At 28.2% G+C, this 23584-nt stretch overlaps 1 pseudogene; it reads left to right on the forward strand.

The window, feature by feature from the left end:
* The first annotated feature begins 1403 nt into the window (after positions 1-1403).
* LOC110600527 lies at positions 1404-23314 on the forward strand (annotated as a pseudogene).
* The last annotated feature ends 270 nt before the right edge of the window (positions 23315-23584 follow it).

Genomic DNA, 23584 nt, shown 5'->3' on the forward strand with positions numbered 1-23584 from the left:
CTTGGATTGTTCAAACATAAGAACGCTTGGTATAAAAACTAAGGAAATTGTATGATCTAGCAATATCTCATGCGTTTGGGTAGCTAGGATTGGATCTCTCTATCTCTTAATGCAATTGACAGTTGTTTTGATGCCTAAGGCCCAAGGACGTTTCTTGGCAACTTGTTGATTAGTAATTAATTAGAGGACATTCCCTAATTGATTTATGATTAAGGAGAGATATGGTGGTGAGAAACGTTTTCCATCTCCATAACTAATCTATTGAATCAATCAAAAGAATATAAGTTTCAATGATCAATCCCAACAACTGAAGTGGATCCAATTCTTCAACTAGAGCTTTCTTATTATTGATTTCCCTTTATTTTTATTATTCGCCTTGTTTTATTGCTTTCATCATTAGATTAACTGAATCAATCTCAAACCCCCTTTTTTTTACTTTACTTGTACTTTATTTTTATTTTGCTTTCCGTTTATCTTGCTTTCAGTCTATTTGCTTTCAGTTAATTTCCTTGGTCTTGATAAGAAGAATAGGTAAGTTTTTAATTCCCTGTGGATTCGATCCTTTACTATTATCTGCAGTAGTAATATTGTTGATAACTGAAAAGGTTATTTTTGACCGGCTTCGACAACCGCGAGTCACAACTTCAGACCTTAGTGGCAATAGACAGAGACCTCGCACAAGATCCTGATGATAGTAGCAGTAGTGAGGAGGTACAACCTGTCTCTCCCTTGAAAAGAAGCGGATGCCGAGAATTGCCAGCGGGAAGGCCAGACCTAAAGAGCATGAACTACATGATAATTTCGATTTTGAGGGCACCGATGAAGAAAGGTATCAAGCTTTTCTCCATTTGGATATTTACCATTGTAAAAGTGTCAATGATGCTGCTTTGAAATAGCTGAACATGTTTGATGAAATTTATGTAGTGATTGATAATATTGGTTGAAAAAAGTTTTTTGCTATAAATTGTCCATTCTATGTTGAGTTGTGCAGAGAGTTCTATGGTACTTTTGAATTATCATATAATGTTCAAGATTTCAATTGAAATACACCCCTTGTTCGTTTTAGGTTAAGAGATAAATTGGTATATTGCTCTATTACCAATTTCATTCTTCATTTGGGTGTCTATAATCATGAATATGTAAAAACAGCTGCATACTTGGATTATTTATGTGATTATCCAATGGATTGGGATCCAAATTTGGTTTATAAAGAGTTAATGAGAAACTCTACACTTGAATTTAAGGGTGACAAGTCCAAAGCACATGAAATTTAAAGCCCGCCCCGTAGATACATCTATAGGTTCCTCTGTTATACTTTTTCTAGTAAAAATAAAGATTCCACCAAGCTAATCAAGTATGAGCTATTACTTGTCTCTCCCTTGAAAAAGTAGCGGATGCCGAGAATGGTCAACGGGAAGGCCAGGTACCTACCTAAAGAGCATGAACTACATGATAATTTTGATTTTGAGGGCACCGATGAAAAAAGGTATCAAGCTTTTCTCCATTTGGATATTTACCATTGCAAAAGTGTTAATGATGCTGCTTTGAAATAGCTGAATATGTTTGATGAAATTTATGTAGTGATTGATAATATTGGTTGAAAAAAGGTTTTTACTATAAATTGTCCATTATATGTTGAGTTGTGCAGAGAGTTTTATGGTACTTTTGAATTATCATATAATGTTCAAGATTTCAATTGAAATACACCCCTTGTTCGCTTTAGGTTAAGAGATAAATTGGTATATTGCTCTATTACCAATTTCATTCTTCATTTGGGTGTCTATAATCATGAATATGTAAAAACAGCTGCATACTTGGATTATTTATGTGATTATCCAATGGATTGGGAACCAAATTTGGTTTATAAAGAGTTAATGAGAAACTCTACACTTGAATTTAAGGGTGACAAGTCCAAAGCAAATGAAATTTAAAGCCCGCCCCGTAGATACATCTATAGGTTCCTCTGTTATATTTTTTTCTAGTAAAAATAAAGATTCCACCAAGCTAATCAAGTATGAGCTATTCTTTCTTTAATGTATAAGCTATTTTTCCTTTAATATATGCTGCATAAACACAAAGTCAATTTTAGATTTTGATTAGCCTCCCAATTCAAGACTATTTCTAACACTAGACGTGGCATTTATTTAGGTTCTGTGATTTCTATGTTGGATGTTGGAATGGGTTTGCTCGATATACAGAACACTGATTTACACATTGCTGAGTGCATTCTTCCTTTAGATATTCATGCACTTAATTCCATGAGCTTACTTTGCCTCAATGAGAGAGGAAAGAAATTTTATTTTGTCCTCCAGGTCCTATCATTCCTCATCGGTCACGCTTATTTCAAACAGAAGACAAACCATACCCATCTACCTCAGCTCCTCTAGAATCTAATGACAATGCCCGGCTAGCCAGAATTAAAGCTAAATTGCAGCATATTGATGCCAAACTGGATGTGATACTCTCCCATTTGGAGTTGTCTATACTCCAACCACCACCAGCCTAAAGATTCAATGATGACTTTCTCCTCATAGAAGTTCTTTACACTTTCTATCTTATTTTTCTATCTTTTATATTGGTGAGCTTCCCCCGTTGCTTATATTTTGTTACATATTGAGGACAATATGAGGAGTAAGTGTGAGGGTGGATGGAAGCGTTGAAGTGTTTTCATTTCTTCTTTTGTTATTATCATGATGGTTGTTGTACATATTATTTTGTTAATGTTTTTATTGCTTTAGCTCTGTCATTTTTGTTGCCAAATGTGACAGGCTTGCCCAAGCCTATCTATTTCTCAAACTTGCACTTGCTGATTTATGTTTTTAGATTTTCAGTTCCCAGGTTTTCTTTATTTTATTTTATTAAAAAAATAAAAAATAATAAAAAGAAAAAAATCCTTACTTGCCATGAGAATTTTGAGATGTCTTTATCAAAGAATTAATTTTAAATTTTTTTATGCAATTTGATGCTATCTTAAATAGAATAAGTTTATATTTATTTATTTTTGTAGTCTTATTTTTAAGGTTTGTTTTGAAAGTTCACGAAATATGGTCCTTATTTAAATAGTTGGATAATGAATGCACGCTTAAACTATTCGTTACCTTTTAACAAGAGTGATACTAAGAAGTCTAGACCATGTTTTTATGCTCAAATTATTTAAGGGTATCATTAAAGAAAAAAGAAGAAAAAAAAAAGAAAATAGAAACATGAAAAATCAAATAGAAAAATAAGTGATTGCATTCCTATGACCCACTCCTCTAGTCATTTGGTTATTTAGTTACCAACCCGATAGTCCAAGTAGTGCGATACTTGACAACCTCTTAAGGTAATTTTGTATGGAAAAATCAGTGTTTGGAAAAGTATTACTCTTGTTTAGACCATTTAAAAACTCGCCCCACGACTTTAGTTAGGAAACCATGAGTAGAGTTGGTAGCAACCTGAGCTGAACAACCTAGGGCAAATGGCTCAGTTACCATTTGTTTCACACTCACTTTATTGGTTTCATTAGTAATTTTGTTGGTCTAGTCAAAATTTTTAAAGTCGTCTCTTGAAAGGGTAGCTTAATTTTTTATGACATTTAATGTTCTGTGTGCTTAAAATTGGATTGAGGGTCTATTTTATGTTTTGAGAAATATGTTTTAAAAGTGATATTTGTTGTAATGAACTTCAGTGAAGTTAAGTTGTTTCTGCTAGTATTGTATTGCATAATAATTTGGTTCTTTGCTTTAGACAATTAAATTACCATTTGTTGAAGATAGGGCTGTGTTTTTTTGGGGGATCTGAATTTTTATACTTAAGAATAAGCAATGTGCAAGTGCATGGTATTTTGATGAGTTGTCAAATTTACCACTTTTTTCATGTTAATTTTCCATGATTTTGTTATGTTCTTGATGGTAAAAAATGAAATTTTACTTGAATTTTAATTTTGGACAAGTTTGAAGCTGAAAGTATAAAAAGGAACCGGCAGAAAACTGAAAGGTTCTACTTTGTACAGAATTCAAATTATTTTAGATAGCTGCAAATACAAACAGTAAAATGATTTGTTGATTTATTTTCTTCTTTTTAAATTTAAATATTTTCTTTAACCATTTGGTTCGGAAAAAATCTATATAAGAGTTGTTTTAAAAGTAGGAGAATCAGCACATATCTGCTCTTTTTTTTTCTTTCTTTATCTCTCAATCTCTTCAGCATCTTAAGCTGAACATAATTTTCTTTTTTATATTTTTCTGAATTTTGTAATGGCTCTTAATAGCTAAAAATTTTTTTTCAATTGGAGATTAATTTAGTTGAGGTTTTTATCAAAGTGTGAGATCTAATCTCATTTTCTGGTTATCTTAATTTATGTTTTTATTCTTTTTCTATTTTTGAGAACACCACCTCTAGTATTACCTTCTTAGGTATTCAAGAGGACTATTGAATATTCTAACTAGACAACATATTACTAGTTAACTCAAATAAATATGTAATTATTTAATTGGATTATATAAGTAGCAATTAAAATATCTATTTGTATTAAGGAATTTAGAGATTTAATTTAAATAATTCACTTGTAATTATTAATCAAGTTTGGTTTCTTTTTTTCTTAATGCGATTAATTAATTAAATCTATACGGTTGTTGGAGTTATTAACTAATTAGAAATTAATTTAACACTTTACAAATTAATTTAATATTAAAGAAAAATCGGTGAGATTCACTTATTTAAGCAATTTAATCAAATAATAAAAAATTAAGTAAATTAACTTTTAAATAAATGAATGATGAATCGATAAAACCTTTTAATTTGAATTACTTTGGTTGACCTTTTAATTAATTGTTTATTTCATTATTCCATCCTATATTTTTTTTTATTCTTTAAGCTTTTTAATTGGAATTTATTTCCTTTTTCTTTTTATTTTAAATTTTTTTTCTTCTCTTTTTTCATTATTCCATAGTATATATTTTTTTTCCTCTTAAATTTTTTTAATTGAAAACTTTTTTACCTTTTATTTTAAAAATTCTTTTTCTTCCCTTTTCGCATGTAACATTTAAAATAAATAAATTTAAAGTTTACGTGAAATCGACACCCACCTCAATAATTGAAAAGTGAAATAAGTTATAATTGACGTAGAATGTTGAAAAGTTAAATAATGTATAATTGACGAATTCGACGGCAGTCAGCCATCAAACACACACTGCTCAGGCACAAAGGGAGGAAATCACGCAAACTTTTGATAGAAATCATTATTTTCAAACCAAGAAAGGCCTTGTTCAACCTTAAAGAACACATGCAGCCCTGAATCTTGCAAAGATAGGGGAGAACCAGCCACTACAGGAAAGAAATCGCAACAAACAACCAAATCTTAGGTCAAGGGAGACTTCAAACAGCCCATAGGGTGCCAGTTGAGGAAAAGGTGGAGCATTCTTTGGAGACCCATTGCATCTTTCGAGACTAGCTCTGTGAACCACCATCAAAACCGTTTCACCAAACTAAAATAGCAGTATCTAGCACAAACATTGAAAAGTCTCCAATGGCTAAATCATCACCGAGAAAAGAGAAATTTTTCTCTACATGCAACTACCAACTCAACCAAGAACAAAATTAATGGTAGATCTATTAAAAATCATAACCCAGAACCACAAATTTATCACTAAAAAATGAGAAAACGAAAGAGAAAGGTAGATCTAGAAAAATCCTCAAGCTAACCGTCAGATTTGCCAAACCAAAAAGGTATATTCCAAAACCACCTGGAGTGGAGAGGGAAGCCACTCTTCAGGCAACAGAAAGACACAGAGGTCCCTCTTGCCCATGAGAGCATAGGAGAACCAGCTACAACGGCAGAAGGAGGGAGATGAACGCCCAAAGAAAAGAGTTTTCTTCAAGAGAAAATTCCCTCCCTAGAAGAAATTAGAGGAAAATAAAAAAAAATAATTCAGTTGTATTTTTGCAAAATTTTAAATTCCAAAAAAAATTAATAAAAATAAATAATTAAATTCTTGTAAAAATTTTTAGAGACAATAAAACAAAACCGTTATTTTCACATATTATCAATTACATTCTGTATTTTTTTCATTTCATTAATTAAACTTTATATTTTTATAATTATTTCAATTATATTTAAATATCAAATTTTTTAAAAAAATTAATAGAATTATCAATTTGTTTAATATGTCATTACCATATTTTTATGTTGCATCATTGATATAATTAAAACTTAAAAATTTAAAGATTAATCAATAAATTTTTAAATTTTAGGGTACAATTATAAATATTTTAAAAATTAGATTTTTTTTATTTTTCTAAAATTAAAGTTTATAATATCAAAAAATAATTTATGTTATTATTTTTTAATGTTATAAATTGATGGATGCTCTTTTTCTCTTCCTCTGCGTTATCAGCTTATCAAAGCAAAACAAAATTTGTTGGCTTTCCAGTCTTTTCACTGAAATTGAAAGGTATTCATTTTAATTCCATGCTTTAGATTGATTTGAGTTCTGTTAATGGTGTTTGAGAAACCATGCATTATTTATTAACTGGGATTTGGCTTAATTTATCAGCCCTGTTCAATTATATGGTGGTGTGGATTCCGTTCTTACTCTAACTACTGTTTTCTCGCTTGCCCTCTCTCTAATTTCTCTCTATTGTTTATCATTCCTTTTTTAATTTTAATTTTCTAGGGGAAGATTGGGCCTTTACTGATATGGCGTCTTCATCTATTACCAATTTATGGACAGACACTTTTACCAATTTTTTATCATGTAGATCCATCTGATGTAGCATAACAAAGTGGGAGTTTTGCAGATGGATTTATTGAGATCGAGAAGAACTTTAAGGAGAAAATGGAAATGATGCCCAGGTGGAGAGCTGACTTGATGAGAGCTGCCACTGCCAGTGTATCTGGATGGGCTTCCCTAGTGATAAGATATGTGTCAATGCCTCTGTTTTAAATTTTCAGTTTTAAGTTTTCATAAGGGAATATAAATTTGTGGTATTTTATGCATATGTAGCTGCAATGACAATTTTATTTTGACGGAAAAAACAAATACATACATTTAAGGCTCTTTTGGTATCAATTATTGAGACTCTTTTAGTATCAATTATTGAGTAGACGGGAGAATAGAGCGAGTATAAAGAATGGCTTAGAACTCAAAAATAGTTGTGTAAGAATTATATATTTTTATCTTTATAATCGTTAGTTTTTATACTGTAAAAAAATGAGAGTTAATTATAGTATTTCATGAGAATCCAATCGGTATCGGTTAATTGATAAGAGATTTCTCCGACTAAGCCATCAATATCCTGTGATAATAGGCGTGATGAAAGTCCGTTGGATTGTGTCTATTAATATAATTTTATGTGAAAACTTTTCCAACGCATACTAATGATGATTTTATGTGAAAACTCTTTTTAGAGAAAAGCGAGTCTTAATGAAAGATCGGATGATATGGTGTTCGAGTTTTCCTCTCCACGGGTAGAGTTACCTATTGGCTGTAATCAGACTTTTATCACGTGACTCTATCTTATTATGACAGTTCATGATATATATGTAATATCAATTATATTTTTTATTTAGGTTATTTTTCTGTCCAATGCTGAAAATTTATATTCCTGCTAAACAAGTAAAAACTTTTTTTTCTTTTAATGGTTGCAATTTTCTATAATTTTATTAATTTTATCAATTTTACTATTATATCCAACGGATTAGTTGAATATTTTATCAATTTTATATTTTTTTTTATTAATCAACAAATAACTATTTAATATCCAACTATATATTTTAATCCTGATTTTATATTCTCTTCCTTAGATTTTGTATTAGTTTGGATATAATAGTAATTAGAATTTTGGTATTTTTATTATTATTAGAGATGTAATATTTTAATTTAATTATTTTTTATTTTTATTTTCTAATTTTAAAAAAATTAAAATTATTATATTTTTGCACCGGCAGTATATTTTTCAGACACATTATTTTATTTTTTTTTTGTAATTATTTTAGGTGCAATAATTTTTTTAATTTCTACACAATTAAAATTAGCCACATACAAATGTTAAAATAATATATATAAATTTTTTTTTAATTTCTACAAAATTAAAATTAATCACATTTCTAAAAAAATTAAATTAATATGAAAAAATTACTTTAATTTTTTTAATTCGTGTTGCCACATATATGGAAAAAAAGTTAAAGTAATTTACAAAAATTATTTTATTTTTTAATTTTTACAAAATTAAGATCAATCACATTTTTTAGAAAGTTAAAAGAATATGCAGAAATTATTTAAAATTTTTTATTTAATTTTTTTAATTTTTAAAAAAATTAAAATTAAAGTTATAAATTTTATTTTGAAGTTAACTCTTTCTTTTTTGAGTTTGAAAGATTTAGAAGTATATAATTTTTAAAATTAATTAGATATTTTTGTTTTTTTACTATTTAAAATGTAATATCTAGATTTAATTATTTTATTTTATTTAATTTTTATGATACTTTCTAATTTATATTTTTTTAGTTGTGTTTTTATTATTTTAGCAAATTTACTATTGCGATCTGAATAAATAACTTTTCATTTTTGTTCATAATTAGTAGGACATTAATTAGATAAATTTTATTTTAATAGTTAGATGGGTATGGGATTATTAAATGGTTTGAATGATTAGATTAGATTATGGTTGCAAATCCAAATAACAAAGTTTTATGATGGATTAAGATGATTTGAATATATATTTGATTCATATCAACCATTTCCCTAACATTAGGACTCTTGATGTAATTGAAAGAATTTGGGTGTGGACACCATGGGTCAACCCTATTGTTGTGAATAAAAATACATAATGCAGTTGCCTACATGCAAAATTGAACAAAAGGTCAAAGAGGCCATTCCCTTCGTGGTGACACAATACGACAGTATAAAAGAGGACCAAAACATAGCAATAAGATACAGTAAAAAGAAATAGTATGGTTAGAAAGAAAATGTTGATGTAGAAACCTTGCATGATAATTTTCTTTATTTCTCTTTACTGTACTTTTTGTCTCAACACTTCTTAAATTATTAGGTCTGAAGCAAAACTTGTGGAAGAAATTGCGGAACATGTTTTGAAGAAACTGAATCATGTATCCTCAGAAGATGCAAAGGGCCTAATTGGAATAGACTCGCACATTCAACTGATTAGGAATTTGTTACACATTGGGTTGCCGGGTGTTCGTACTTCAGGAATTTGGGGTATGGAAGGGATAGGTAAAACAACTATTGCCAAAGCCGTTTTCAACACTTTCTCATATCAATTTGAAAGTTGCTGCTTCATTGAAAATATTAAGGGAAGTATCAGAAAAACTTGGCGGGTTAGTTCATTTAAGAGAAGCTTTTTTCTGAATTATTAGGGGAAGAAAATCTATATATGGCAACTCTGAACATGATATCAGTTTCTATTAAAGAAAGCCTCCGTCGCAAAAAGATTTTGGTTGTTCTTGATAACTTGGATGACATAGAGCACCTAGAATTTCTAATAGGAAGATGTGATTTTGGTGTGGGAAGTAGAGTTATTTGGCAAAGTATTGCGTTCTTTTCTTTTTGACAGAAGGAAAGAAGATTGGGAAAGCGCATTCGATAAATTGGGAAAAATTCCTCAGCCTAAAATCTTCCATGTGCTGAAAGCAAGTTTTGATGGACTAGATGATGATGAGAAAAATATATTTCTCGATATTGCATTTTTTTTTAAGGGGCAACCGATTGATTTTGTAAAGAGAATACTAGATGGTTGTGGTTTCTCAACAGGCATTGGGATCAGTGTTCTTGTTGATAAATGCCTTGTTACTACTGTAGAAGACAAACTGGGGGATGCATGACTTGTTGCAAGAAATGGCTCATGAAATCGTTAGCCGAGAATCTGTTAAAGAGCTAGGCAAGTGCAGTAGATTGTGGGGTTGTACTGATGACTGTTGGTTGTTGAAAAAAAATATCTGGGGAAAGCTATATGCTTTATATACGACATCTTTTTTTTCCACCTTATTATGATCTGTGATCTGCAGGGATCTGACAAAGTTAGAAGGGATATTCTTGGACACATCAAAAGTGGGAGAATGGAAATGAATTCCAGAGCCTTTGTGGGCATGTATAACCTTAGATTGCTCAAAATCTTCAATTCTAGATTTGGGAACAACTGCAAAGTGCACCTTCCTCATGGCCTTGAGTCTCTTTCTGAAGAGTTGAGATATCTCCACTGGGTGCATACCCTTTGAGCTCTATCCCATCCAATTTTCATGCAGAGAACATTGTTGAACTTAATCTAGCTTACAGCAACTGTGGTCAGGAGTTCAAGTATGCTATATTATTATCTTGATTCTTTTTGTTTTTTGTTCTCTATTTCCTTTTGAAGATGCTTTGTAGTTCAGGCATGTGGTACGCAGCTAATAATATTGTTTTTGCAGAATCTTGCAAGTTTGAAAGAGATCAACCTTAGCAATTCTAAGCACTTGACTGCATTCCCAGACATCTCGCAGGCCAAGAATCTTGAGAGATTGAATTTTGAATATTGCACTAGCTTGCTAGAAGTTCCCTCATCTATTCCATTTCTGGACAAGCTTGTTGATATGAATATGAGATGCTGCACAAGTCTTATGAACCTCCCAAGTGGCATTAAATTGAGATCCCTCAAGACTCTTTTACCTTTCTGGCTGCTTAAACCTTAGGCAGTGTCCAGATTTTGCTGGGAACATAATGTATTTAAATTTGAATGAGTCGGCTATAGAAGAACTTCCCAAATCAATTGGGCATCTAAGTGGACTCGTTGCCTTGAATTTGAGGGATTGTAAGCGACTCAGAAACCTTCCATACAGTGTTCATTTGTTTAAATCACTTATGACTCTTGATATCTCTCGCTGCTCAAATATTACTCGTTTTCCAAATATTTCAGGGGATGTAAGATACTTGTACTTGACAGAAACTGCAATAGAAGAAGCCCCTTCTTCAATTGGCTGTCTCTCTCGACTCTCTTGTTTAGATCTAAAGAACTGCATAAGGCTTAAGGACCTGCCTTCTACCATTTTTAAGTTGGCAACTCTAGAAAAGCTTATTCTTTCTGGCTGTGCAAACATCACGAAGTTTCCACAAGTTTCAGGGAAAATAAAGTTGTTATTTTTAGATGGAACTGCAATAAAAAAAATTCCCTCATCAATTGAATACTGTTCTGAACTTGTTGAATTGAACCTGCAAAACTGCAAAAGATTTCATATTCTTCCAAGTGGCATTTGTAAGTTGAAATCTCTGCAAAAGCTTAATCTCTCAGGCTGTTCAACATTTGAAAGTTTTCCTGAAATTTTGGAGGTTATGGGATCCTTAAGATATCTTTATTCAGATGGAACAGCCATAAGAAAGTTGCCCACACCAAATGAAAATTTGGAGAGTCTTTCTAGCTTAGAACTGAGTTACTGCAGTGACCTTTGCTTATCACAAGGTATGATCTTAGGTGGAGACAATTCAAGAGAAAATTTACCGACTCTGCGTGAGCTATATCTCAATAGATGCATATGCCGAACTTTCGTGATTGTATAAGCTGCTTACGCTCGCTAGAGGCGCTAGATCTCAGTGGAAACCATTTTCGTAAGATACCTGAAAGCATCAAGGAACTTACTGAGCTGCAATACCTCAGTTTAAAGTTTTGCAGGAGGCTGACAAAATTAGATGCCGATGATTGCTTCTTTCTAATAAAAATATCAACTGATTCAAGTGGTGGTGAGGGAAAATTTTTTAATTCCTTCTTACTAATTGCAGGAGATTGAATGTGATTTCAAGGCAAAATTTGATGGCATATGCCCAAAGAAAATTACAGCTTTATGCAAAAAGACTATATAGTCAGGTCTCCCTCCATCTATCCAATTCTTTGAATTTGTTACTATCTTCCATATTAAATCATGATTATTGTGGTGAAGACGCCTTCTGTGTTAGCAGGAGAATCTAGTGTTTTCTTCCATGGAAGTCATATTCCAAAGTGGTTTGGCCATCGAGCCAGGGGGTCTTCAACAACAATCCAGCTGCCTTCACACTGGGCTAATAGTAAGTTGGAGTTTCACTTTCTCTGCTGTTATTGTCAATAACAAGCCGGAGATTGGTGACGTCGGTTTTTGTTTTTTTATAATTTTTTTGTTAATTTTATGTGATAATATCAGTTAATTTTGCAGTTTTAAAAAGCAAATTATTCACCATAAAATTGAAAAAAGAAAAAAATTAGTTATTTATTTCTCAAAAATTAATGTTAATTTTAGTAGTCTCTAAATATTATGTTATTTATTTCTCATTTATTAATGCTAATTTTATTTAAATAAATGTTAAAAAAAAAATTTCCTAAAATTTGTTAAAAACAATTTCTTTTTCCATGTCAAAATAAATGGCGCTCAATTTTGATTGGAAAGGAATTTTTCCATAATGGATTAAATTTAATATCTTTATATGTCAGAAATGGATATTATAAAATTCAGCAATTTACTTCTATTATAATTTGATAGTCTTATATTACCATTTGCTTTAATAGAATGTATAAAATTATGGTCCAAAAGTTTCATACCCACCTTCAGTTTTAAAGTGATTGCAATAATTATATTTTATTTTAATTTTATTATTGATAAATATTTTAAACAGATGAATTATAAAAGTATAAAATTTTTACGTATAATCTCATTGGATTGGATTCACTCTATTGTTAATTTCATAATTGAAATTGATACTTTATCTTTATTATCATTTATATTTATATACTACAATCTAATATTTATTAGATTTTATAAAATGAAGTTGACCATTAAATAGATTATCAAGAGTTTTAATACCTATAAATCTGAAGTAGGAATCAAATGTATTTTGATTAGTAAAATTAATTATTTTTTTATTTTTTTATCTGCTTTTATAATTAAATTTTTATAATTTATCATATTATAAAAAAATAATTTGAGAAAATTAAAATTATTTTAAATTGAAGAAATTATTGAGAGAATTGTCATATTATAGAAAAAAGGAATAATTTGAGAAAATTGAAATATTTTCAAATTGAAAAAAGTATTGAGAGAATTTTTAGATGATTTTGAAAGAAGTAAAGTCTGAATATTTTGAGGGGAAATTGTTTTAATTTCTTTTTGAAAAATGGTCCACTTTTGGACTGTTTCCAAACGGTCCATTAGATACAAGACCGCATGCTGAGAGGGCCAGGCGGTGCCTGGCTTTCTCACTGTATCCGACCATAGGATGCCACGTTGCAACTTTGCCAGCAACTTTTCATAGTTGGATGATTCAGTTTCAAATTGCAATTAATTAGTCTAATTTTAAATTTAACTGATTGAATTTTAATTTAATTCGAATCATGATCACGGCTAACCTGATGGTACATATTCACAAATTTTCTCAGTGCGCTCCAATTTTTTTTTACAGTAGGCACTAATGGCAAAACCACCTTATGGAGAAGGAGTGCAATTGCCCCACTCTTTCTTTTTTATTTTAATTTTTTTTATTATTTTAAATCTTACAATCTAAAATTAATATTTGTTCCATTCTCTTATAAAAAAATAACAATAAAAGCTCATCCTCTTTTCTTAAAAAATTTAAAAAATGAAAAAGCAAATAAATTTATTTTATATATCTTAATTAACAAGCTCAACTTTGGCGGTTAATACATGTAACTATAGTAAAATCATTTTTTACAATGAAAATGGTGAATGATTAGTCATGTAACAACTTATAAAAGTGTTCATCTGGACTAGACAGTTTTGAATTAATTTTTAAAGTGAGTTAGGTCTACTTTAAATTTAATATAGTATCAGAACCTCTCATAAATGTTGGATCTTTCATAAATATTTTATACTCCAGTAAGATTATCAATACCATAAAAATGTGTTGAATCCGACATTAGTTTGGGATAGAAACAATGTATTTCTTATAAAAGTTTTAAACACTTATCATCTTCAACTAATTTGGGATGAGTTTATAAATATATATATTTATTTATGAAAAAATTATTTTTTAGTCTCTAAAATATAACATAATGAACAGATTTGTCCCTCAATTTTTAGAAGCCAACATTTCCGTTCTTGAAGTTTAATTCCATTAAAATTTAAAGTTGTTCCATTAAAAATTTATATTAAATCAATAATTTCCACTTGGTGAAAGGAAAAAGAATAAATATAATTTCAAAAATACCCTTATCAATAATAAAATAAAAAAATTATTATTTAGTCCCTATAATATGAAAAAACTCGCTACTTAGTCCTTCAAATTTAAAAAATATATTAAAATATTTCTGATATTTTAAAAAGTTTACTAGTCAATTTTTCTATTAATTTTATCACTAAATATTTTACTATTTAGTCTTTATAGTTTAGAAAAAATTATTAATTAGTCCCTCAAATTATTAAAAAGTTTACTAATTACTCCTTCCATATCATGAGTATTTTAAATTTTTTATAATATTTAATAATTAAAATTAATAGAAAGACTAACTGGCAGACTTTTTAAAATGTCAGAAATATTTTAATGAATTTTTCAAATAGCAAGCAGTGATCGACAACGAATGGTATTACAAAAGCAATTTCTATTAAGTTTTAACTTTTTATTTTTAATAATTTAAATTTTATATATTTTGATTTTTATTATCTTTTCTAAATTTAAATTTTAAATTTATTGAAATTTTTATTTATTTATGGAGATTGAGTTTGAGATTTGCTTCTTTGAATTTTGATGAAATTAACTTCAGGACTAAAATATTGAATTCGAAAAATAGAGAAATAAATATATTAATTATGTAATATCTTAAAGATGAAAATATATTTTTTCATTCATTTCTTTAAGGGAGGGACCTATAAATTTGTAGGAATTAAATTTCAGAGACTAAAGTGTTGGGTTCTAGAAGGGGTAGTTCGGTCATTTTTCCTGTCACTAACAGCATTTTTTACGGAGAGACCTCTAATTTTGACGGAATTAAATCTCAGTGACGAAAGTGTTGAATTTTAAAAATAGAGGGATGAATCCATTAATTACACTATATTTCAAGGATTAAAAAATAAATTTTTCTTTATTTATTTATTTGGATACATGAAGGAAAGAATATGTTTATATATGATAAACATAACCATAACCATGCAATAGACAACCTAATCTAACCTTGTTCACAATTGCAATTCAATATCAGGCACGTTGTGGGAATTTGAAATTGAGCAACTGCAGCCTACAGAGACATTAAACCTTTTGAATAAAGTCCAAATGCCCCATACAATTAGAATAGCAAGAGTAGATCCTCCTCCTAAGAGAAACCCAACATTAAGTCTCCCATAATTGGGCTCTTTGAAAGAGAAGACATCTCTTGGTGGATAGTACTCTGAGGCAGGGTACAAAGCTTCCATACTCAATATAGAAAGGAAAGAAGAAGAAGACAAGATGAATTAGCTCAAATGAGTGATCCTGAAATGCAAGTTAAGTTGGAGAATTATCCTTTTTATAGACTTCAAATTTCCAAAGAAATCAAATGGAAATATCCATAATTCAATATTACTAATTTGTAGGGCTACTCAAAACCATTTGCTTGGTAATGAAAACTAGGTACTTACCACTCCTCTAGAATTTCATTAAGAATGAAAACAAGAAAAGAAAGAAAATTTAAGGCCCACACTTGTAGAAATGATTTAACATTTAGCTTTTAAGAAATTATACTTTCAAGAGTTAAGAATAAGAATAAGTTTTAATTAATTAGATTTTACAAGATATTTCAGCTCCTAAAAATATATTTATAGAATATCGACAAGTATTAAGATAAATGATTTAATATCTTTCGTTGAAAATTCGATTCTCATAAATAAAATAAATACTCATTAGAAGCACTTTATTTTTTAGTGAATTAATGCAGTACGAACATATAAAAATAAAATTTAATTCCAGTTTAATGATTTAAAATATTTATAGTTATACTAAAAGAAATAAATAAATATGCAGTTGGAGTTTATATTTCTCCTTTATAAGCCAAGAGAAAAGAGAAAAGGAGGAAAAAAAAAAAGAAAAAAAAAAAAAAAACCTTTATCATATAGGCTATCAGATCAAAGCCTGATGAATAATAGCATACAGAATACAGAGGCTGACCTCCAAAATTCTTTGAAATTGTGTGCTTTCACAAGCAAAAAATTCAGTGCTATGAAAGAAATCTGGGTGCTTCTCTATATTATGAAACCATTTGCTTGATGGTGACGAGGTTGCTGGGTAGTTAAGCCTGCAACTTCCTTTTTCTTTCCATTGTTTATAAAATAAATAAAAAATTTTATTTATTTATTTTAAATTATATCTAGAAGACTTTTTATTAATGATTCACACTTTGCCGTCTTCCATACCTTTGAATTTATTAATTTTCTAGGTCATCAATAATAGACAAATAATTATATGAAAAAACAAATAAAGTAATATTTGTCATCTTTCTATTGGTAATAGATTGACAAATACTTTAATGTTGCATTTGAAGAGAAATTTTGTTTTTTTAAGGCAATCACTCTTGATCGAGTGGCAACAGGTGATTCCAAGTCGGACTCTTCGCGTGTCCCTCCCAACAATTTCCTGATTAATGTATCAACGAGAGCAGGGCCTGGTCAATGAATCGATAAGAGTAGAAATTATTATAATTAACGTTTTTATATATTTTTATAAATAATTATTAAAATAAATTTAATAATTTTAACTTATTTAATGAAATAAATTATTACTAATAGTGTTTTTTTAAATTACAAAGTAATTTACTTAAAAATAACTAGCGCATCAAATGATAAATTGTTTTTAGCTTCAACTTGAGTGTCAGGTTCAAAACTTGGTGGCACAAACATAAGATTCTTTTGAGTTTTGATTGGTGAATGCAGTCTGATTTAAAAAATTGAAATCAAATCGTTTAGGTTTTTGGTTGGATCAACATCCAACCGATTCTCTCCAATTTTTATTGATCTAAGTTAAAAAAAGGTTTATTACTTAAATTGAACTGGATTATAATTTGATTTTCAATTAAATTCAGTCCGATCGGTAAGCTCAATCCAGTTTTAACAATCATGGGACGAAAAAAAAAAAGAAAAATAAAATTAATTATAACACTAGAATCAAAAAGGAAAGGAGCTAAAATGTCCCCCCAAATTTTTTTAAAATATGGTTCTATGAATTTAATTATTTTATTTATTTAATAAAAATATAATATCATCATATAATAATATAAATAATAACACAAATAAAGAAATACATTTGAAATGTCAAATTTTAAAGTAATTAAGAGGAAATGAATTTTTTTAAAAATTTTTATATTTGACAAAATTAATAGTATAAGGATTAAAATTCTTTCTTGTGAGAATTGATTTTGAATTAAAAGTAAATTTTGTTAAAATTATTTGAATTTTATAAGAAATAATTTCATTAAAATTATTTATATCAAAATTACTTAATTAGTCCTTGAAAATTCTTTTTTATTTTTTTATCCTTTATTTTTTTGTTTGTTTTAATTTTAAATTTATTTCTTATTTTTAATTAATAATTACTATTTACAAAACTTATTTTAATTTAATAGTCACTATTAATATTTAATACATTTATAATTAATATTAAAAATTTATTATATTATTTTATTAATTTAAAAAAACTAATTTTTATATTTTTAGTGGTAAAAAATTATTTAAAATTTAGGTTTTAAATGTTTTAAAAATATTAATAATGTTTTTTTTAATGAATGTGATAAAAATTATTGTTATATAAGGACAAATATCTATATTTAGTTTAAAAATAATTAGAATGATGAATAAATTAAATTAATTTAAATTTTATTATTAATTTACCTGATATAAAAGATTTCAATTAAATTTTTTTACATTTAAATTAACTCCAAATAAATAAATTCTTTGATGAATAAAAATAAATTGAATTTATTAATAAAATTTAATTTTTTTAAAAAGAATTGCAAATCAAATAAGCACATAATATATATAATTAAAGATAAATAAGTATAGAGAAGAAAGCTATCTTTTATTATTCAACTCATCTAATGGATCATAATGTATAAAAATAACAATAATAATAATAATCGTATTAAAAATTAAAACCTTTTTGACAATTTACTTCATTAGTTTTAATTTTAGTATAAATAGATAATTTTTTTAATTTTTTTTTTAAAATACAAATCTAAAGTTTAATGTGGTGGGAGTAGGTCCATTATATCGCGCAGGTTTAATTTTTCAGTTAGTTTGATTTAAAATTGAACCAAACTGAAAAATTAAAAATCAATTTTAAAGTTTGTAAAAATTGATTTTAAGTAGAAATCGATTTAAATCAAACTGATCTGATAAAAAAAATTATATTTTTCAATATGTGTGATAAAATTAAGTGAACAAAAATTATGAAACGGAGAGAATATAATAAAGAAAAAATTACTTTTTAGTCCTTGAAGTTTAATATAATTAACACTTCTATCCCTCTATTTTGACAACCCAACACTTAAGTCCCTCACTTTCTCTTCCGTCCGAATTCGTAGTTCTTCCGTAAAAAATAGTCGTTTGATCAAAGAGTCAAAGGTGAGAGGTGAATTTTTTTACCAAAAGTGCCCTTAATGAAATTATTAAAACCTTTCTCAATGTGAAATCTCTCAATCCTTCTTCTCTCTCATATCTTCTCTGTTTCTTCCCTCCATTCTTCTTCTCCCTCATATCTTCTCTGTTTCTCCCTCATATCCTTATTCTCCCTCATATCTTTTCTATTTCTTCCCTCCATCCTTCTTCTCCCTCATATCATCTCTATTTCTTTTATCCTCTCCGCGCATCTCTCTTTCTTCTCTTTCCTCTCAACCCTCCTCTCCCTCTTCTTTTCTCTCCATTTCTTGAAATTCTCAGTGAGTTCTAGAAATCATTAAATAATTCTTGAAATTTCAATGGGAACTTGATGAAATTTCCATGGGAACTTGATTTCTTTTATCATTTTCTTTCTGATTTAGGAAATTGTGAGTGCGGGATAGCGGACAATGTGAGGAGACTGAGCAGAAATTGGAAAAGCTGTGGAAGCAGTAACCTTTGATGTGGTGTTAAATAACAATGGTAAGGACCTTGATGCTGTGAGATTTGTCAACATTATGGCTATTGACTCAATCCCATCATTAATATAAGCAACCAATCCTAACCAACCTTTACAAACAGGCCTATAGCGGACTGGTCCAAGAACAAAATTGACGATGTTTTGTTCTAAACAGGGATTGTTCGGAAAAGGCCAGTGCCCATCCCTGGATTTGGGATCCAACTAACTAATATTGCTCATGTTAGAGACTTGTCCTCTATGCTTACTACAGTTGTTGAGAACCCAGAAGTTACAAGTAACAAAATATTCAATTGCGTAAGTGATCGTACTGTGACTCTGGATGGAATGGCCAAACTTTGTACACAAGCTGCGGTACTATCAGTTGAAATTGTGTATTATGATCTAAAAGCTGTTGGAGTTGATGCAAAGAAAACTTTTCCTTTCCGAAAAGAAATAGAGAAAATACGAGAGAGAAGAAGGATGGAGGGATTCACGTTGAAAGGGGTTTTAACAATTTCATTAAGGGTATTTTTGGTAAAAAATATCACCTCTTACATTTGACTCTTTGACTAAACGGCTATTTTTGACGGAAGGACTACGAATTTGGACGGAAGAAAAAGTGAGGGACTTAAGTGTTGGGTCGTTAAAATAGAGGGACAGAAAGCATTAATTACGTTAAATCTCAGGACTAAAAAATAATTTTCCCTATAATATAAGACAATGTTTACATGCTTATGCTTGCATAACCTAATATGTTTTATGTGCTTGCTTATTAATGTATTTGTTATGTTTGGCATGTTTAATTTTTTTTTTTTTTTTTGAAATGAGAATTGGGGATTTGAAGAGTAGAATCTGAAATCTCTTAAATTTACTGAAATGCACTTACCACCAGACTAAGTCTATGAGTGCGACATGTTTAACTTTATAATAGTTTTATTCAATTATTTTTATACAACTATTGAGCATAAATTCAGGGCATCAAACCTTCCCATGCGTAGGGAGAAGTCAGAGGGAGTGATAGATGAGAAGTCTAGTTGAATTGTTGTAAAATTAGTTTAAATTTCAAAAAATTTTATAATCGTTGAGTTATAAATTAAAAATAAATTCTTGTTGTCCTGATTCTGAAAATCAAATTTCAGAAGAATATGTTTAATCCTATGAGATTACAAAATAAATCCTTAAAAAAATTTTATTATTTTTATCCTATTCTTCAAATATGTATATCAGCATAGAGCCTATCATCCTAACTAGTGAACTAGAATTTTTATAAATATGTTGTTTATATTTAGTATGTATACAAGTGGTGGACGAATAGTCTATAAATAAATTTTGAAAATAATAAACATATGTACTAGTGTGTTTTATATTTTTGGTTAATATGTGCAAACTATGGATTAAAGAGTATGAAATGGCTAAATATTGAAATATTATGGTTATTTTTTTTTATAGATTTAAACGCTAATAAAATAGGAAAAATTCTTGCAATTTCTCTGAATATTACAATCTGGATGGAGTATGATCACTCAAATTGAATTACCTGGATAAAATTTCTTTAAATTTTTAAAAATTGATCAATTATGCTAAAATTAAAATTAGTGGATTAAAATGCAAAGATTGAAAAATATTGAATTTTTAATGCCATTAGGACCAAAAAAAAAAAGAGAAAAGAAATTACATAAATTTTCATATGGTCCATAACTTTTCATTGCACGAATGATTACAATTTAAATTGATTAGAAATTTATTTTTCTAGAAAAATGAAATAGGTTCTTATGGTTATGCATTAATTAATTAATAAATCAATTAATTGGATCTCAACACAAGACCTACTAAATCACATATTCGAGTAAGAGTTTTAAAAGGTCATGGTTCTGTTCAACTCAAGAAATCTAAAGAACACAAATAAATTATAAAAATGTGGACTTGTAAGCTTTATCTAGTGATGAGAATGGGTTAGATTTTTATAAGAATTTAATTTAATTGAATTTTTAATTAGAAGTTAGGAATAGTTTAAATTTATCAAATAAAGAGTTTGAGTTTATGTAATAATATCAATGTTGAGTTGAGATTAAGTTTATATTTTGTGTGTTGGGTATTTCTTTTGGTGTTTAAAACTTTTTGGGTCTGCAGTATGTAGTTGAGCATGTTTTTGTAGGTGTTTCTTTTTATTTTCGCGTTGAATCTTACTTCTCTTTAAATGGTCTTCTTTCTCTTTCGATCATTGACCGTTCCAGAACAAAAACGAATTGACTTATATTTTTTTCGAATCTGTAGCCGGATTAAGTTCTTGTATTTGAATACTAGAGCTTTTTTGGACTTAAAGTTATCTTTATTTTCTTTTGGATTTTAATTTTTCTAGTTATTGGCCTTGTAACTTTTATTAATTGATAAATTAATATCTTATAATTTCCGATGCGGCTGTTTTAATAGAGTTTTGGAATAGATTTAGATATTAAATATGCAGGGAGTATATTTGATTTAACTATTAGCTACGAGTGATAATTGATATTTAATTACTCATAGTTATTGTTAATTGCAATTAAAACTTTGCTAAATTAAATCTAACTATTGTTATTTATATATAAAATGAGGAATACTAGTATATATATAATTTAGTTATTATTAAAATACAAATAAAATTAATAATTTATCACATAATATATATATAGCTATTTTTATAATATTTATGTATATTTATAATTATAAATAATTTATTAATATATATTGAAATTTATGCTCATATGAAAATTTGATAATTAATAAATACTAAAAAGGAAATATGGTCTAAACAAAATATAAAATCTCATCGACCGAAAAAACTCTAAAGAGTTGTTTGGTTTGTACAGTTGGACACAGTTGATGATTGTTACTGATGCAATAGCGAATAACTCATTATAACTAATAGCTCACAATTAATGTCAAATGATATATGTTACTATCATTTATTGACCCTTTTTTTTTTTTTTAAATTTGAAAGTTTATCAACTATCAACCGTACGAAAAAAGATAAATTAAATACTCTCCCAATAAGTTTGGATTTGAATGCGATGCTAGTAAAATTATGACCAAAATAATACAATTGTTCTGCGTTTATCATTTATGACCTATAAATAGACTAATGTATCATTTTTTTAAAGTTATTTTTAGCCTATTAATCTTATTTTTTTAATTTTCAAATTATAAAATAATTTAATTTCCGTAACAAAGAGCATAATATTAACTCATTCTCATGCTATAAGGAGCTATTAGTGAAAATTGAAGTAGGAATAAGTATCCAATCTCACACCACCATAGTTAAATTATTATACTAAAAAATTAAATAAATAAATAAAATAAAGATAAAATTAAATGGTAAAATAACTTTTGAAAGAAAATAAATTAGAAAAATTATTATTTAATCTTTACTGTATGAAGAAATTTACTAGTCTCTCGATTTTGAAAATGTATTAAAATGTTCTTAACATTTTAAAAAGGCAACTAATTAATCATTCCGTTAAATATTTTATGATTTAATTCTTATAATTTTAAAAATTTTATTAGTTGGTCCTTTATATTTTTATAAAGTCTATTAATTAGTTCCTCAATATCAGGGGCATTTTAAATTTTTTTGTAATACTTAACTGTTAAAACTAGCGGAACGATTATCTAATAGACTTTTTAAAATATTAAAAATATTTTAATATATTTTTCAAAATTGAAAAATCAATAAGTAAATTTTTCTATACTAAAAGGATTAAATAATAATTCTCTTAATAAATTATACCACCTTCCACTGCATACATATAAAAATAATATTATTATGGGTCTTGTATCCATTTCCATAAAACAATTTGATATTTCTTTAAAATAGCATACATCGATCGTTGAAATATAAAACATAAAAGTAAAAAGAGTAGAGAAAAATAATCTTATGTTTTGAATTGTGAAAATAAATTTTTACTCCTTTGTACTTTATAAATTCAATAATAAAAAATTATTTATAAACCAAATGAAAAATTTATATATTTTGAAAATAAAAGCTATCGAAATATAAAATTTTACAACAAATCTAAAGTTGAAGCCCTTTAAATTGAGAGATTATGGGATTAATCTTGGTTCACTTATATTCGCTTCTACAGATTTTGAGAGGCCATGCTACTACTATTAAGGTTATTGGTTGGAGATTGAAGGTGATGTTCGACCAAAGGATAAATAATTGCAGCCAGACTTCAATAAACATAGAGAGGCCAACCAGTGTTAAAAACGCATGGAAGAGGCCAGGTGCAGACAACAGAGAGAAACTGCTATAGTGACTCCCTAGCAACCTAGTAGGCGGCAGCCATACAAGAAAACCACCATCAACAAGAGAGAGCAACAGTTACATGCCACCGCTCTTCGCCCACCAAATCACTACAAATATAAAAAGTAAAAGCCTCAACCAATAAAGCATTGAGGACCTCTCAAAACAGGGGATTCAAGTATTGTCAACACAAAATAAAAGGCAAAATTAAAAAAAAAAAAATAAATGGAGTCAAAGGTTAAAAATAGTAAATTTCTCCAGAAATAATTAAATATATACG

Source organism: Manihot esculenta, chromosome 14, assembly GCF_001659605.2.
Source record: "Manihot esculenta cultivar AM560-2 chromosome 14, M.esculenta_v8, whole genome shotgun sequence".
Classification (NCBI taxonomy): domain Eukaryota; kingdom Viridiplantae; phylum Streptophyta; class Magnoliopsida; order Malpighiales; family Euphorbiaceae; genus Manihot; species Manihot esculenta.